The following is an 11,228-nucleotide window of genomic DNA, read 5'->3' on the forward strand; positions in this document are numbered from 1 at the left end:
TCAGTTAGGCAATGTTGTTTCCAGATGTATATTAAAAGTTTTTGTTTTGGAGGTATACTGTGTTGCATTGTTGTTTCTGTCCTGTATTTCCTTTGTATATTTTAAGCCACAATCTCACTTTGTGATGCAAGCAGGAATAGAACTCAGTTGGTTTAATGTATTCTGAATGACAGAATACATTCTGAACTGAATGACAGTTCAGAATACATTAATCTGGTTGTTCACAAATTTCACTGAAATCTTTGAGGAAAATATAGGAGAATGGAACACTTACAGGAGCAGTCATAATCAGCAAGGAGTGGTGCCCCATGGGTCAGCTGGTTTGAGGAAAGTAAGACAACATGACAGTTGTACTACCAGTTTTGTTCTGGGTGGATGAAATCACTGCCAGAAACTGATTGATTCTTCTACGTGTGTCCTATCTAGGCTTATCCTATGGACAGTTAACTTGTATGGTAAGGGAACTTACCATTTAAACTTCAGCTCATGATTGGTGTGATTTACTAAATTAATGCAATCTAGCTGTGATGTGGTACAGTGAGGGAACCCTAAGAAGGATAGGGCAGCTTATTCTAGAAATGTTTGGAGATCCACCTAGAACCTGGCACAAAGCAAAACTCTTGGAAATATGCTTCACCATATTATCTAAAAGAAACTGTCTAGATAACACCTGAGATTTCAAGCGGGGAACTCTGTATGAGGAATGAGCTGACCGGAAGACAGAAATCCACCTGCCTCTAACACCTATTGCTTTCTTTAAATGTGTAAACTGCCACGTTCTTCCAGGGTTATCTTCTCTTCGTTTGGTTAACTGAATTGATCTCTTGTAATAGAGGCTTTTACCTTTATGGGAGGCCGCAGTCCAGATATATCAATTTGCTAAACAACCGAATAATTTATTGTTCTTACACAAAAATCTGGATATTATGTAAGCTAAGAGAAGTACCTTTACAATTTGGACAAAATGAGAAAAGTTGGATATGTTGGTGCATACCTCCAAACCATTACCTGGGTGGGAGAGGCAGAAGATCAGGAATTCCATGCTAGCCTAGGCATCAAGGTAAAGATGAAGCAAGCATGCCCTTTATACATGAAACCTGTCTCAGAGTGGGGTATGAGTTGGCGTGGGGTGGCTTTTAACTGGCAAATATGGCTCTTTGGCTTGTGATGTATACTACAGGACAAGTTTCTCTGCACACGAAAGAAAAACTACAAGCAGATTACATGGGAATTGAAGGGAGTGAGAAATAGAGCTCAATATATCCATTTACAAGAGAATCGGTCACAAAGTAGCTTTAACCACTGAACACTTCGACAGAAGTTTTGATAAAACAGGAATGGGAATAATAAAATATTGTATCCTAATTTGTAGGAGAAAAATATTGCCACAAATTATTGTCAGTGGATATGCACAAATTTTAGTACTGTGTTATGCAGGAAAACCTATTGGCATTTGGAAATATCTAACTCTCACTTCTTGTGACGAAAATACTAACCTATGATAGCATGAAACATGGTTGGTCAGACTAAAGTTCGTTTCAAATATATTCTATTATGTCATATCATATTATTTATATATTTAAAAAGATAGAGTAGAAAATTCAGAAGACAATTGCGCTATATCAATGCCAGAATGGATGCTCTGAGGTAGAGGTTAGAGTTACATATGCATACGCATACTTAAGTGTGAGGGGTGTGCCTTGTTTTATGATACTAGGGATACATTTATGCAGCTATAGCAAATGTTCTTATCTTTTTCCCCTCATTTCTTTGGGTAAATACCTTGCTGGAATGGCATGGTGGGATGGACTAATACATGTATACTTATAAATAAAGCCTCACCACCATTCCTTTTTTTTGGTATTGTAAATATTCTTTATTTATTTTAGCATTGATAACTGGGGCAGATACTGAGAATTTGCACCCTTAGTTCAGGTAAACATTTTGGAAACAGGTGTGGTTTTCAAAGTGTATTATAGGAAGGCTCCCAATCCTACCAGTGAACCCAGAGACATCAAACAAAAGTATGAGCATATAATTATGTGATGTAGGGAGTGCCTAAACTTTTTGGGGTTCATGTCATCGTCACAATAAAAATCAAAATAGTAGTAGTAAGAGAAGACAGGGCATCCAGTACTGGGGGCAGGACGGTCACATTGGTTGTGCAGTTCGGGCATCTGTCAGGGAATGCAAAGTTGGGCTGAGTTATAAAAACTGAAGTCATTCCCCACTGACTCACTTCCTCAATCAAGGGTCCAAATCCAATAGGATCCACAACCACCACAACTTGGAGACCAAATTTCTAAACGTATGACACCATGGGGGAAATTTCATATGCAAGCCACCTTCCCATTTAGTATTTACAACACCACACATACTTTTAAGTGTTAGTAGTAACTTAATATTTAATGTTTTACTTAGAGTATGACTATTTTTCACACTTATCATTTATTAATATGTATCAATTTTCTGTTATGTTGCATTTGCCAAATAATCGGTTTTCTTAACAAGTTAGCAACAGACTGCTCTGCCTCATTTTAAGGAAACCAATGAAGCCTTTGTTCCTTACATTGAACTTTCATGAAACCCTGCTGGTCTGGCATTTGGACCCTATGAGAAACAGAAGAGCTGCTTAGAGTTTATGCTGGAAAGGCTATATACCACGAATCTCAATCCAGTACCAGTACAATTTACTGCTACTTGGGGATGATCTGAGTCGCTTTTTTCAGTGCATGGAATTGACCGCCTAGTCTTTTCAGCTGAATGGAAAGCAAACACAGATATCAGATAACTTATTCTTGTCACATCCTGAGATAGGTTGACCACCTAATTTGGTCACATTTTGATGCTTATTCGAGAAATAACAGTCAGCATTTCATACATGCAATGCATGTCTATTGATGAATGACCATTCTACACAGCTATGATTTTTTTGATTTTAGGTAAAAAATAAGCAATTCATTATAAGTTGAATAACACTTCCCAAAACGCTTTGAAACCCTCCAGTTTTCCTGTGTCCCATAACCGACGTTATTTTCTCAGTTTCCTGTCAAGATTCATGTTAACGTTGCTGGATCCTGCCCTGATCTGTGGGAAGGCTGTCTGTGATCCTGAGACATGCAGTGGAAAAGGAAAGGCACAAGGGCTCTCCCACGTACACCATCTCACACATGAAGTAATCACGTATCAAGATCTCAGCTACATTCGATCTCTTACAGAATGTTTTGACACCTTTTGAGTACATAAAATGATAAAAGTCCACATTTCCGTTAAATCTTAGCAAAGGTTTTATGAGCACCGCAAAGCCACCTAGCCCAGGCACTTCCTACACGGAGCTCACTTCTGATTCTTGGGGGTGCCAAGGTGTCAGCTGGCAGCTGCCTGGGAATCCAGACAGATGAGTGAAGCCTCCTCTATGGGAGTCATGGACTCAGGTGCTCTCTCCTCAGCCTGTGGGCCTAGGCTCTGGATTCTGAGCTAGAGGGGAGCCCAGCAGAGATGCTGGGCTCCTTGTTTTCCCTGCTGTGGCTGCTGCTGTTCTCTAAGCATCTGACAATGGTTCCCAGGCCAGTGCTGAGTAGCTGCTTCCCTCACATCCAGCTAGTGGACCTGAGCAGGGACTTTTCCATGGCACTGCAACCCCAGATGCTGTGGCAGAGTGCCACTGGGCATGCTGATGGACAGGAACAAGAGGCTCCAGGACACAGGCATGCTGCTTGAGGGACTGACAAGGTAGCAGCTCCCTGCACACTCCAGGTACTCGAACTCACTGGCAACTTTTTCAGGAGGGCCCAGCCTAGTTGTTGGAGGGGAACCCTTCAGACCCTTAACCTGGACAGCAAACTTCAGTAAAGTAATCCCCCATTCAACCCCCAAATTAGGAAATCTACCTTCTCTCAATTACTTGGTGTTATGTGATAACAAAATTCCAATGTGTTTTCTCAGCTTTCACTGTTGCATCCGTTTCCCCACCCTCCTCGATAAATTGCTGAGGTAATGGCCTAGCCATCCCCAACACTATTCATCTTGTAGAGCTGAGTTTTCAAGGAAATCCCTTGTTTGCTTCTTTGCTTAGTCATTTAACATATAACCCTCCAACTGTTCTGGCATTACTGGCATGTACCAATAGGATCCAGAGGTATTTCTGACACTCACTCTTACCTTCCTATGAATCTGCTAAGATACTTGGGTTCAGCCTGGCTTTGCCCAAGCACAAGGTATGGCAGAGTGTGTTTTGAATGCTTTGTCAGATGAATTACATCTGCGGACTCGTGTGGGAAGAGTCGCCTCCCCCTGTTGCATTATCTGTTTTCTCCAGAATGCCCTTTACCCTGCAGGTCTTCCTAACACAGCATCAAATCTCAGAGGGCATCTGACTCAGAAAATGAAGCCAGTGATGCTGCACACCTTTCTTGGTTAACAGAATTGGGTGTAGAAAAATACACAAACTAAGCAAAAGTGATTTAAAAAGAAAATGGAGATTGAAGTTGACTGGAAATCATAGTGGTTTCATCTTGCATGTCCATGTATGAGCTGCAATATTGTGAACGATTTTGCAACAGGTAACTTGTTGATATTTCATGTAGCATTTCAGGTATTCAGCATGATGTAGTCCTTTTCCATGTTCCAATTTTTGAGTATAATTTCTTGTGAATGACAGTTCAAGCATCTTGTGAATGACAGTTCAAGCATCAGCTGTTGTTCAAAATTTTCAGTTAATTCTATGATAGAAAGCTAGCAGAATGGTACACTCAGAGGAGGAGTCTCAATCAGTCTAGAGTGGCATCACCTGGGACAGATGGGTTCACTAAAGTAAGGCAACATGACTGTTGTACTAGCAGAGCTCCTCTGGTTGTACTATAAATAGAATGAGCCTTCTCATTTGGTCACCCTTTGGCTTTAGCATCTAACGAACTAACGGGTACATTAAGGACTATCATTTTAAAACGAATATTAAACCTTCAGGTTTTGTCTGGTGTGATTGTTGCTAACTCTTTGCAATCTAATTATGATATGTTTCAGTGCCTTAATCCTAACAAGGATATGGAAGCTCATTCTAGAAATGATTTTAGAGCAACCCTAAGCTGACACTATCGAAAAACACTTGGAGTCATGCTTTATCAGACTAAGTAAACAACTCTATAGATAATACCGGAGTCCTGCAGACCTGGAACTCTCTATGTAGAATGGGCTGACCAGGAACTCAGAGATCCACCTGCTTCTGCCTCCTGATGCTGGTATTATAGGTGTGTGCCAACTTCTACTTTTATGTCATCTTAACTTCATTTTGGTAACTGCAATGATTTCTTTCAAGGGTGTATACTATATTTCTGTGAGGCTAAAGTTGTGATACATCCACTTGCCAAAAGTCAGAATAACTATTTCTGAGAGAAAACTCTAATGGCCAGTAATCTAAGAAAAGCTGCTTTATAACTTGGACTAAATGAAGAAAAGTTGAAAATGATTGTACACACCACCAATCAGCACTTGGGAGGTAGAGGCATGAGATCAGTTCAGAGTTAACCTGGGCATCATAGTAAATTTGAGGCTAGTCTTGATAATAGACATGAAATCTTGTCTCAAATTGGGGTGGAGTGTGGTTGGGATGGATGTTAAACTTCATATGTTTCTCCTTTGCTGGTGTTGTATACTAAAGCAGAACTTTCTCTGCATTTAACGGAAAAGGAAAATTAAATGACATGGCAGTTGAAGGTAGTGAGAATTAGAGCATATTTTATCCTTTCACAATGGAATAGTTCACAAAGTTGGTTAAGCATTGTACACTGAGAAAGAAGTGTTGTTCAAATGGGAGAAAAAAACTTCAAATGTTGTGTACTTAAGGTGTTGGAAAAAATAGTAGAACAAATTATCATTTGGTTTAAGAAATTTTAATAATTGATTATGTAATAAAAACCAATTTTACAATTATAATTTGACATTAGTAAATATTTAACCGTAACTACTGATGACCAAATAACCAACCTGTAATAGCATGAAGGCTAGAGAAAGCACTAACTGTATTTTCAGATTGCATTAAGTCTTCAGGTCCCCTCTTCAAAGGTGCATTCATATAACTCAGTTGTATGCTAGGAATATGTGCATGTTAGTTTCTTTATATTATTTTTTCTTTAGTAGATTATTTTCCTAGATTTTATTAGTAGAGGATAAGTTAATTCAGGGTCTCTGATTGTTTCTCATCTCATGAAACAGGAAAGTTTCATGATTGCAGTACTGAAACGCTGCTATATATCTCCCTTTACCTTTTCCTCAGAATAGTGTAGTAATATCATTTTTTTGTTTTTGTAGTTAAAATTTTATTTCTGCGTTGAAAGAGTGATGTTTCTACTACTCTCGTAATTTTTTCCTAGTAGTTGTAAAGTCTCTCTTTTTTTTTCACGGAGTGAGCAAGTAAAAGCTGCCTACTCCAAGATCTGGAAAGGCATAGATGAATCGGTTCACACCCACGTATCAAACTGTAAATAGTTTGTAATTAGATGACTTTAGTTAAGCAAAGGAGAATATTTTCTTGGAAAACAATCAGAATGACGGGGCTGAATCTCCTGGATTATATCCTGTAATTTCTTCATGGATAATTATCCTGACCCAAATAATGGCCTGAGTAGCATTTTTAGGAATTACTTGTAAATAGCCTTATGAATAGATCATCTTATCATCCATAGCCTTTGTAGTCCTCTAGAAATCAGGTATACTATTTCATCTTTCATAAATGTAAATATTCCAGTCTTTGGCATATTCATGTATCCTATCTTGATTTTTCAAAAATATTTATTATGGCCTTCTATGATTATAGTGTATTCTATAGTATACATAGAGTGTCATACCAGTCCTCTAGACACAAAACGGGAGTTTTACAGATAGATCCAGGTAGCTGTGCATGCTGATTAAGCTCCATCCTGCCCCCTGCACCTGTAGCTTTTAGTGAAATCCTCATTGGTAGCTGTTTTACATTTTTTTCCTTCTTTGGTTCTTGTTCTTGTAATTTTCTTTTTTAACCGATTTTTCCTTATAACTTACATGAGCTTCCAGTGATAGCTACATTTTTCTTCATTTTCATACTTTTCCTTAAAAATGGTTTTATAGATGTTAACATGATTTGATAGTAATTGGTTATCTATAGATATAATCATCTTGTGAAGTCAGCATATCACATCAGAGATTAAGATGGTCATTGAAGAATCTGCTTAAGGAGTTTGCCTTTCACACGGCAGGACCTGCTATTTGCAAGAGAATCCTCTCTTCCCTTGACTGCTTGACAGCATGCTGTCCAAACTAGACAAACAATTTCCAAAGAAGAGGGACTGCTGAAGACGCCAAGGGAAAGGATGATCCTTCATATGTTTTCTTCATCCAAAATTCTGCCACACTTTCTGATCATAAAGCCTGAAGAGGGATGTGCCAAGAGTGCCGAAAAAAGTTGGGTGACTCTCATGTAAGACAGATGTCTCTGCTAATGTATTGGTTTATATAGAATCCTTCTGGAGTCTTTATTGCAATTGAAGACTGATTATTACCATTATGGATTTTCTTAATTATGATAAAAGATAAGTTGTGTTTGAATCTTTAACCTAACAAAACAAGGATAGATGATGGAATATTTTTTTTAATTTGTCAAATATTAATGGACTACATATTAGTAACAGTAGTGTTTGCTCATTAACTTTTGCAATACATAATTGGAGTATGTCAAATTTAAAAATATTCCATGTTTTCTCCAGTAGAAAAGAGGACCTGATGCAGATACCTTTCTGTATGCTGCGGGTATATGTTTCTCTTCTTGGTTGATGAAAGAAGCTATTTTGACACATGGTCAGGCTGTATGTAGTCAGTGAGGACATAAATGGAATACAGCCAAAGTAGAATTCTGGGAGAGTTATATGGACAGTGAACCTCCAGAGAGTGGCCATGAAACTTCCAGGAAGACAGGCTGCTCTGTTTTCCTCTGGTATGCTAAACTACTTGTAGATTCACTAATGAAAATAAATAGGTTAGGGTTTATAGAGAGTGAGCCAATAAGAAGCCTGACTCTAAGGACATACAGTTTTTACTTAATACATGCCTCTGTATGTTTATTTAGGTGTGTAGTTTGATCAAGCTGAACACTAAATTCTGCCTACACATTGCTCTTCATGGAACAATTACTTAGTTGCTTTGTTTTGTGTACAGTGATGTTTGAGAGGCCCTGTTTTCACAGATCACGTGTTCAGCAATGTGTTCCTGTGAAACAGTGCTGGGCCCAATAGTCAGTTTCTAAATATCATATGCAAGCTTTCGTTGAGGTTTTTGCCATCTTTTGCTCATTTTCAATTTGTTAGTAACAAAGCAATGAGAAAGAATTTCTACATGAGCAGCCTTATGTTTTCATACCTTTTGAGGGTCAAATACCAACAAATGTGACTGAAGAAACGTTACTCTATTTTGGTCAAATGATTAAGTAGCCTCTGATTACTTTAAGTACCTAAACTGTTGTGTGTTACACATTGCTGTATAAGTATATACATAATTAAAATGTAACACTGCAATATAAATCAGTTTTGGAGTTTGCTCTCTGGAAAAGATATAGTCCTATTTTGTTAAGTTTTTATTTCTTTGTATTTGAAAATATTCTAAGATCAGTGTTTAAATTATTCAACTTCTTGTGCCTCCTTACACAGTGTGTGTGTGTGTGTGTGTGTGTGTGTGTGTGTATTCCTTTACCATCATGATTGTTGCCTTAAGAATTGTGAAGTGTGTATTAGATTCAATAAAGTCTTGGAAAAATTTATAAAAATACATGATTAAGTATGTGAGCCCTAATTTTCAATATTAATTATTTATATAAATTAAATAGTATTTATATAAATTAATAAATGATGGACTAGAAAATCCAGAAGACTATTCAGCTGATTCAATGCCAGTGTGGGTGTTGTGAGGTAGAGGTTAGAGTTATATATATATATACATACACATATGTAAGTATAATGGGTGTGCATTTTTATATGATAGCAGGGCAAACATTTGTGCTGCTATGGCAAACGAGGGTTTTCCCCCTCGTTTATTTTGGGTAACTACCTTCCTGGAGTTTCAAGTTATAAAAATCACTATAGCAGTAGTAACAGAACATAGGGCATCAGGAACAGGGGCCAGGATGGTCACATTGAGTGTGCAGTTTGGGATCTCTCAGGGACCACCATGTTGGGATTAGTTATAAAACCTGAAGTCATTCTCCACTGACTCACTTCCTCCATCAAGATCCTAAATCTTAAAGGATCTACAACCACCACCATTTGGAGACCAAATGTTTAAACTTATGCCTCCATGGGGGTTTTTTCACATGCAAACCACATTACCATTTAGTATTTACAACATCACACTTTCTTTTAAGAGTAAGTAGTAACTTAATATTTAATATTTTTTCATATTATGAATATTTTTCACACCTCGCCTTTATTCATTAATGTGTATCAAGTTTTCTGTTTATGGTGCATTTGCCAAATAATCAGTTTTCTTACCAAGTCAGAAACAGATTGCTCACCCTCATTTTAAGGAAACCCAATGATCTCTTAGTTCCTTACTTTGAACTTTCATGAAACCATGCTGGTCTGGCATTTTGACCCTTGAGAAGCAGAAGAGCTGTATAGAGTTTATGCTGGAAATGATATATAGCAAGAAACTCAATCCAGTAGCAGTACAATTTACTGCTACTTCTGGACTATCTGAGTCGCTGTTTTCAGTATCATGGAATTGACCTCATGGTAATTTCAGCTGCATGGAATGCAAACACAGATATCTGATAATTTCTTCTTGTCACGTCCCGTGATAGCTAGACCACTTAATTTTGATGACTGTCTTATAAGCCATCCTATAGCTGTCATCCTGCACCTGGTGGAAGTAGAAGCAGACACCATAACTAATCACTGAACTGAACTGGAATCTAGTTGCATAGAAGAACGAGTCATGGACAAAGTGGTCCAGACCAGGCTGATGAAACACACAGAAACATCTGACCTGAACAATGGGGAGCTCTTGGTCCCCAGACTGATATCTGGGATACCAGCTTGGGTCTGATCCAGACCCCAGGATTGTGGGTTTCAGAGAGGAGATCTCAGAAATCTACAGGACCTCCTGTAGTAGTTCAGTACTTATCCCTAGCATATGTGTCAACTTTGGGAGCCCAATCCACATACAGGTATATTCCCTGAGCCAAGACACACTGGGGTGGTCCTAGGCCCTCCCACAAGGGATATGATAGACTCCTATGACCCCTTACGGAAGGCCTCACCCTTCCTGGGGAGGAGAAATGATATGTGATAGTTAGGGTTTTAGTTGGGGATGTTGTTGGAGAGGAGGGGTGGGAGTGGGAACTGGATTGACTTGTAAAACAATGCTGTTCCTAATTCAAATAAAAAAGAATTATAAAAGGAAAATCAAAGAAAGAAGATGTTGGGTTACGTCTTCTTTCTCTTATTACACATTTAACAACATATACCTTAGTTGTTTCAGTCATGAAACAAATGTGCTTAGGAGAAAGATGCCTGTGATTTTGCATTATCAAACCTAATGTGATGGTTTTGGAGATGACAAAGAGAACAACAAAAATCACATTGCCATTGAGAGGAGTGTAGTCACAGAGAAATGAAACAGCCCAATGAATTTCAGCAGGACAGGTGTGAGTCTGTATTTATGAAGGTAATGTGCAGAATGCCCATTCTCCTGTGTCCATACCTGGTACATTGAAAAATGTAGTGTATGAGATAGAAATTGAATAAGGGAAAGAGTTCTGCAGGGTTAGTGATGTCCTGAACAAGTGTACCTGCATTTAAAAAGATGTATATTTATGAAGGTGATTCTCTTTTTATTCTTTCAGCATGTCTATGTAGCCAGTGTCTTTTACTTGTGGATTCAGATTCCACCAAATGCCATACATCTACTACAAAAGTAGTTTGATGTTTTGTTAGAGATAGTAATTTCAAAGATAATTCTCTTGAATATGAGGCCTCCTTAAAAATATGGTACATTGATGTATATACTACTTTTGAGTGTAGGACTATTCTAAATAGAGAACCCCACAATTTCATATCATTTCACCAGTTTTCTTGTGTCAGTCTTTCCTCTATTTTTGATATTAGAAGAATGAAACATTTACCTTAAAGACATTATGTATCTATTTCCACAAAACTTTTTCATGTGCTGGATTTATTTGGGACCATCCCCCAGGTTATAAATGCAGA

The 11,228-nt window shown here is 38.1% G+C and overlaps 1 long non-coding RNA gene across 1 annotated transcript; it reads left to right on the forward strand.

Moving 5' to 3' along the window:
• Positions 1 to 192: 192 nt before the first annotated feature.
• On the forward strand, positions 193 to 8,792 carry LOC118239818. The gene is made up of 2 exons (XR_004772656.1): positions 193 to 4,562; positions 7,230 to 8,792. It is a non-coding gene; the product is annotated as an uncharacterized LOC118239818 (long non-coding RNA).
• The last annotated feature ends 2,436 nt before the right edge of the window (positions 8,793 to 11,228 follow it).

The sequence above is a fragment of the Cricetulus griseus genome, unplaced genomic scaffold (assembly GCF_003668045.3).
Source record: "Cricetulus griseus strain 17A/GY unplaced genomic scaffold, alternate assembly CriGri-PICRH-1.0 unplaced_scaffold_44, whole genome shotgun sequence".
In the NCBI taxonomy this organism is placed as follows: domain Eukaryota; kingdom Metazoa; phylum Chordata; class Mammalia; order Rodentia; family Cricetidae; genus Cricetulus; species Cricetulus griseus.